At 41.9% G+C, this 7,972-nt stretch overlaps 1 non-coding gene across 1 annotated transcript; it reads right to left on the bottom strand.

Annotated features, from left to right (window-relative positions):
- Positions 1–28: 28 nt before the first annotated feature.
- TRNAS-AGA (transfer RNA serine (anticodon AGA)) lies at positions 29–110 on the bottom strand. Its single transcript has one exon. It is a non-coding gene; the product is annotated as a tRNA-Ser (tRNA).
- Positions 111–7,972: the final 7,862 nt, after the last annotated feature.

The following is a 7,972-nucleotide window of genomic DNA, read 5'->3' as shown; positions in this document are numbered from 1 at the left end:
CCGTGTTCATTGCAAAAATGTACCTGCCCGTAGTCGGCAGGATTCGAACCTGCGCGGGGAGACCCCAATGGATTTCTAGTCCATCGCCTTAACCACTCGGCCACGACTACTGCTGGTGTTAGTTTCAGCAGTGATCTATGTAGAATCTACACGCAAGTGTCTGCTGCAGTAACAGGTATGTTTGGTTCGCGAGTAAGACATAACAATGCTGTTCTGTCAGATAACAGCATGTTTGAATGTTTTGGGACTAATAATTGTAGTTTTTTGAAAGGCTCTTTGAGCGTGTCCCTTCCAACCCTTTGATTCCCCATCAGAAAAAAAACTGAATTCTAGTAAAATCGCTAAAGTTAGAGTCAGAAAACAGGACAGAGGGCGAAAAGCCTGGTACACCTGCCGGCAGAGTGATGGAACCGTTTCCAGGAGGGAATCGGGAACCTCAGTGCCCCCCAACGCCCAGCCTTCAGGTTTCCTTGCGTGGCTCCTGGCTCCTGGCTCCACCCCTCCCACTCTCTCTTAGCCAAAGAGCTCCCAGACTGTCCCTGCCTTAAAAGCAGTACTTTGAAAAGTGTAATTCATGATAAAAATGCAAGATATTGTCAGTTAATCCTATTCCTACAATACTATGCGCACTGAAACTTGAACTTTGAGTATTTCTAATGTGGGATAATACAGAGGTTGGCAACCTTGGAAACTGGCTATAGTTTGATCCAAATGAATTAATAGCCTCATTTATTTGGTTTGCTGTTTGTTCAGAACAACTTTAATGTCCCTGAAGTGGTGTGATGGAGTGAATGTGCCTGCTCACTAGAGCCCACCTCTGAAGTTTTGGGTGTTTTGGGAGCCAGTTGTTAAATGCAACTATTACTAAAATTAAATTAAAAAATAAATCAAACTATATAAACCCCACAATTAAATTAACCATATTAGAAAAAGCAGTACTCACCACAATCTAGTTATTTCCCTACGTTTTACTATAATTTCTGCTGTTGAGATTATTTATATCTGTTGTATCTGAAATACTGTATAATGGCTTACTATTGTGAATTTCTTCTTAACTTGGCATTCAGTGATGTCAGCTTGAAATCAGCCTTTCTGGATGTATTTACACCAGGGAAATTGCAGAAGCTACAAACATGTTTTTTTTTTTTTTTTTTTTCCTAGAGCTGGTTTTCAAACACTTACCCAGCACACCACTAATGTTACCATCATACCAACCTTGAATGTTTCCAGCAAGGCAACATACCCCTTACTTGCAGGGCTGCCCTGGTTTTTCTCCCCGCAACTTTGTTTTAGCTAACAGAATCGCATATTGTATGATTTCCCACTCAGTAGTTTAAGTTTTACTTTGATTTTTGCCAACTTGTCTTGCTTGGTGTTTCTACTTAGAACTGGCCTCCAGCAGAAAGACAGGAACAAGTCACTTGGTTTTGAAATTGCCCTTGGAATATGGTTCCAGAGGGAGTAACACATGATTGCCATACAGTTTAACAGGCTTAAATTAATAATTTGATTTTTCTCTAGAAAATATGAAATCTGAGGTATACCACGCTAGTCGTTGAAAGGCTCTATTAGCATATAGAAGATTTGCACGAAGGACCATGAAAAGATAAAAGAGAAAATGTTTCTAGCTGTGTGTTTTGTTTTGTTTACATAAATATTAGAAGAAAATTGGAGGTTGTTTTCTGTTTGCTCCATTCCCATCCACATTTTAATCAGCTATCATGTGTATACCATCCAGAGGTTGGTGTTTTGAGAATTTCACTTACAGTTTGTTCAACTCCCCATTGGGTCTTCCAACTGCAGTTGTGTTGTCCTTCTGTTTGCCATAGAGAAAGTCAAGTCCAGTTCAGTGCCTACCATGAGAGATGCCACATATCGTATATGGGTATGGCTGTGTGATAAACTGGAAAATGATAGTGCAGTATTAAAAATCTTTGCATATCAGGAGTGACACCAGGTCCAGGTGCACTTCAGTGGACTCTAACCAGGGCAGGTGGATGTACATGTTGAGTGTACACATGGCTTTGGAAGATTCTGCGTTCATTCATTCATCATATTACAAGATAATTAAAAAAAAAAACCCCACACATTATGGGAGTGGAGCAGCAGAAACGAATCTGACTAGTATCCATGAGGATGTGGGTTTGATCCCTGGCCTCATTCGGGGGCGGGGATGTGACGTTGCCATGAGCTGTGGTGGAGGTCACAGACGTGGCTCCGATCTGGCATGGCTGTGAGTGTGGCATAGGCTGGCAGCTGTAGCTCTGATTCAGCCCCTAGCCTGGGAACCTCCATATGCCTCGGGTACAGCCCTAAAAAGCAAACCCAAACAAACTATATTATGTATTCCTTTGGTCTTTTCTTTTTCTTTTCCCAAGTGAAGGATCTTATTTATTATCTCTATACCTGTTCATATGTGTAGACAGTGATGTGAATTCGTGTCCCCGAAGTCTTTCCCAGTCTTGGAGCACATGCTGAGCGTCTGATGTTTCCTAAAATCGTGGAGCTGAGGGTCTTCGGACGATAGAGTTAGTAAACGTGGTGCAAGTGGCATGCTGTGTGTTGACTTCGTCTTCCTAGGAAGTATGGGAGGGAAAAGGTGTCCAGAGTAAGAAAACAAAGCCCTGTAGGCTTTCCCAGATAACTGAAGAATGCACTGAACCTGCCCTCTTGCTAGCGCTGTTCTAAATGAGCTCGAGGTGGTGGTACAGCTGGTTCTGTTGTCACACACAGCTCCAGGCCAACCTTTTCAGTTACAAGGTGTTTTATAATCCTCTTGGCTCTTCACATGATGAATTGGAAGGCCTCTTTGGATTCCCGTGTACTTAGGTTTAATTTTCCTGGCCCTGCTTTTCTCCCCCCACACCCCAGACCTTCCAAATAGATACCCACTGGTGTTAGGGGAGGCATCCTCCCAGAGCAGTTGCCAGCCTCCCGGCCCCTCATGCTATAGGAAGAGATGGACTAGTGTTGGGACAGCTCCAGTTCTTTTAAGTGGTCCCCGAGTTAGGCCTCAGTGCTGTGTAGGTAAATTCAGTCCAGAACACGCAGCATCTTTATTGGAATTTGTGCATTCGTCTCTCACAGCTGTGGAGAGTTTAGACTAATCACAACTCTCCCTGGGATACTATCATCTTTGTAATTTGAAAAAGGATCAGGAGCCTGCAGGCTTGGAACATCTTGAGAAAACTCTGGCCCTGACATACATCATCACACGTGGGGGACACCACTCACGGCATCATCACAGAGAGCTGAAGAATGCTGAAATCAAGTATTTCTCTGGCATGATTTCAAATGGCCTGAGAAATCTGAGAACTGTTTTTTTTTTTTCTTTCTTTTTTTTTCTCACTGCAAACCAGATTCTTTCCTCTTCCATCAACGCTGTTGCTGTCAATGTGTCCAACGTTAGGTGCCAGAAATGAGGATAGCCGTTTAATGATACCAGTGCCGAGGTTCACAGGGCCGCTGCTGGGGGTCTTGCAAGAATCTGTTAGGGTGTCTTTTGAGCCACAGACACCTTCCGAAGGCGTGCACCTCTTTACTCGTTCTACTTTCAGTCCATTTCTCTTCAGCAGTCCAAACAAAACCTGCCACTTTTTGCCAGCCCTGCTCATGCTTTCGGGCCCCTCAGACACTATTTTTCATGGACCCCCACGTGTCCATATGGTAGGGCAAGGCTCAAAGTTGGTATTTGGGAAGTAGCTTCTGACAACCCCGAGGCCTAGTGAACTATAGTCATTTGTTCAAAAGGCCAGGACTCACAGATATGCTTGAAGAGGCAAATACAATTTTTGATCCCACCTAAATGGATCTTTTGTCACCATCCACATAGCAGCCACCAAACAGATCAGCCTGAGCAGACAAGTGCTAACGTATGTGGCTCAAACCCGTCAACCCTCTAAGGAGTCAGTGGTCCAGCCTTTGTTTGAGGCTTTGACATTAAAGTATTGTTTTCACTTCTACAGTTCTATGAGTTCAGCTCCCTCTTCCTTCCTCCTTGTGGTGTATCTTTTTTTTTTTTTTTTTTTTTTTGCTTTATGCTTTTCAGCCTTGAGAAAGTTACACCTGGTTGAAGAAAAAGAAGATAGGATCATTGGGGAACTCTGTGGGGGAGGAGGAATTGCAGCCAGGCATTATAATGAAAGCAAAGTGAGAACCAAATTGATGGAGACCATCAGATGAGCCTTAGGTTTAGTGCTTTGCAGTTGTCCATGTCCCTAACTAGCCAGAGGGCCCCTTAGGAAGGAACCCAGAGTTTTAAGCCAACAGGTTAACTTGGTCTCCTCAGTCACACTTTCACATATCACCCCATCTTTATAGCTTTAAAAAAAGATGCCTGTAGGTTTCTGAAAATCCGAAAGCTCTCCACCTACATGAAAAGCTCACGGAAGTCCCTGAGGACAAAGTCGGCAGAGTTGTCTCCCTTATAGTGAGCTGCCCAAAGAATATGAGGGGGCTGGAAAGGACTTTAGTGATTATGTATGAAACTTTCATTTTACAGATGAAGCAGTCAAGGCCAAAGAAGTGAAGCAATTTAGAAATTCTTTGATTATTAAGAGATTTTATTATATAGTCTTATTTCATTATCATGCTGGTTATTCTGGATAAGGCTATTTCTAGCAACTATAAGATTAATGATGTAAATATAATATCAAATTACCACATCTTGGAATCTTTTCATGCTTGGATTGACATACTAATAAAAGCCATCTTATGCCCTCAAGTTCTTTTACCTCTGGTTGTCTCTGTCATTCTAAGGTACCCACTGCTCTATAGTTTTAGTGATTTTGTCAAGACCTCATATTACCTACGAGGACACAAGCTTCTGAAGGACAGGGGCTGGAACTGATGCGTCTCTGTTTCTCCTATAGTGCTAGGGAGGACAGGGGAGAAGTATGGCTTTTGAGAGCATCTAAATGGAATTTTTTTTTTTTTTTTAATGGCTACAACTGTGGCATATGAAATTCCCATGTTGGGGGTAGAATTAGAGCTGCTGCTGCAGGCCTACACCACAGCCACACTGGATCCAAGCCACATCTGTGACCTACTCTGTAGCTCATGGCAATGCTGGATTCTTTTTTTTTTTTTTTTGTCTTTTTGTCATTGCTTGGGCTGCTCCCATGGCATATGGAGGTTCCCAGGCTAGGGGTCGAATCAGAGCTGTAGCTGCTGGCCTGTGCCACAGCCACAGCAACATGGGATCCAAGCCACCTCTGCGACCTACACCACAGCTCATGGCAACGCTGGATCCTTAACCTGCTGAACAAGGCCAGGGATCGAACCTGCAATCTCATAGTTCCTAGTCAGATTCGTTAACCACTGAGCCACGGCGGGAACTCTGGCAATGCTGGATTCTTAACCCACTGAGCAAAGCCAGGGATAGAACCCACATCCTCACAGATACTACGTTGGGTTCTTAACCTATTGAGCCACATTAGGAACTCTGAAATCTTATTACAGTATTTTTGGGGGCTAGAGAACCTCATTGTTTGCTTCCTTGACCTGTAGCCTCCTCACTCTAATCTCTGCCTCCATCTTCACACTGCCTTCTCTGTGTGTCTTCTCTTTTGTGTGTCTATTTTATGATGATTCATCTAAATGCCTTTAGGACTCATCCACATTATCCAGGATAAGCTCCTCCTTTCAGGGATCTTAAGTCAATCACATCTGTAAAGATCCCATTTCCAAATAAGGTAACATTCATAGATTCCAGGGATTTGATATGGATATCTTTTTTGGTGGTGGTGGGGAAATCATTACTTAGATTACCACGAGGGTCCTGATATCTCCTGGCCCATGTTGGCCCCTCTTCCGGGGCCTCTTGTCTTTCTTGTTTCTGGCTAAGATTATGCTTGAACATGAATAAGTCTGTCTGGAATTCTGTCACCCACTTGACTATGAGCATCTCCACAGCTCACACATTCTTACTGCCTTTCCAGGCCTCCAGTTCTAGCTCCTTGGGTGTAAGTGTCAGGTTGGATCAGATCCAAGCTTGCCTTTATATACTTTGATTTTGCCTGATGGACTCCTTTCCCACAAATAAGCCCAAGGTCAGGTCCATTCTCTCATCAGCCTGGCCTTGAGGTCTCAGCATGCCTCATAGCAAGGCCTGTGTCGGGTAGAGTATTTGCGTGTCTGTAGTATAATTTATTGCACACCTGCCATATTCTGAGCTCTTTGTAAAGAAATAGGGACAGAGAGGTAAAATTACTTGCCCAAGGGTCAAACACCCTGGGTTCTCAAATTGGGTCTATGCAAAACTCATGCTCATTTTTTGTGACATACTGTATTTTGTTTTATATATATATATGTATAAATATTATATATAAACATAAATTATATGTGTTTATACTACATATAAACATATACTATGTATGTTTTATATTTGTGTATATATATATATAAATTTTCATTATTTATCTTAAGGTTATCTTCCCTCCTGCTCCTCATTAAAAAACAAAACAACAAAGGAACTCTAACTTCATTTTCTAATTACTTATAAGGCCTTCGCAGACGAACTTACTCAAACAACTTAAATCTTAAATCTTTACTTCTTATCTGTGGGGGAATCTTTCTAGTTGAGGATCGTTGAATGTACGTAACTACGCTTGCCAGTTTGTGTTATTCAACAGTTATTGCGATTTCCCACTGTGCGTGGATTCTGTCTGTACACTGTTAATGCTTTCCAGAGACCGTCTTGTGTACACATAGATGAGACCTGAGTGTGAAGGAAAACACCAACAAGTTCAATCAGCTGGAAAAGAGTCCACATTCCAAGGAGGAAGTCATGTAATGAATTTACACACTGGCCTTTGACTGAAATCCAGACCAGTATTGATGTTCTGAGTACAGTTCAACTAAGATTCCCATTGTGGCTCAGTGGTTAACGAATCTGTCTAGGAACCATGAGGTTGCAGGTTTGATCCCTGGCCTCTCTCAGTGGATTAAGGATCCGGTGTTGCTGTGACCTGTGGTGTAGGTCGAAGATGTGGCTTGGATACTATGTTGCTGTGGCTCTGGCAGCTACAGCTCCGATTCGACCCCTAGCCTGGGGAACCTCCATATGCCTTGAGTGTGGCCCTAGAAAAAGACAAGAAAAAAAAAATTCTTAGAGCCAACAGCTATTTATCACTTGGCCGTGCTAGCCTTGGTTTTAGTTCTAGGCTCTGTTATATTAGGATCTTGGATGAGACATAGAACTTTCATGTTTTTCAGTCTCCTTAGCTGTAATTCATGGCTAGGAAATACTTGATATCTTTAGCTTTCCATGGTATAATAAACTAAATAAAATTTTAAAAAGATAACTTTTTTATCTAAAGGAAAATTTCTTCTAAATTTAATGAAAGGCAGTGCACTGATGATGGTGAACTTTTGGCTTTAGAAATCACATGGGCTTGGGTTTATACCATATATCTATATTTATATATATCTATCATACTCTATATGGTCCCACTTTCTCAATTTACTACCTGAGAATGGGAGTACTTGAAGGCAATTGTTTATCTTCTTTTTTTTTTTTTCACATGTAAAAGGTTTATTTGTTTTTTTTTCATGTATAAATGGTTTATTTGTGTTTTTTATTACTCAAATGAATTTATGACATCTGTAGTTGTATAATGATCATAACAATCCAAGCATTTGAGATTCATGAGGGTGGGGAATGTGTTCACCCCATGTATACTCTCCACAGCCCAAGCACATCCCCCACCCCCCAAGCTGTCTCCTCCAGGAGACCATAAGTTTTTCAAAGCCTGTGAGTCAGCATCTGTTCTGCAAAGAAGTTTATTCTGTCCTTTTTTTAGATTCCACATGTCAGTGAAAGCATTTGATGTTGGTGTCTCATTGTATGGCTGACTTCACTTAGCATGATAGTTTCTAGGTCCATCCATGTTGCTAAAAATGCCAGTATTTTGTTCCTTTTAATGGCTGAGTAATATTCCATTGTGTATATGTACCATGTCTTTTTGATCCA

Source organism: Phacochoerus africanus, chromosome 6 (genome assembly GCF_016906955.1).
Source record: "Phacochoerus africanus isolate WHEZ1 chromosome 6, ROS_Pafr_v1, whole genome shotgun sequence".
NCBI lineage: Eukaryota > Metazoa > Chordata > Mammalia > Artiodactyla > Suidae > Phacochoerus > Phacochoerus africanus.
Note: the sequence above shows the minus strand (reverse complement) of the source record. Positions and strands in the feature narration are given on the sequence as shown.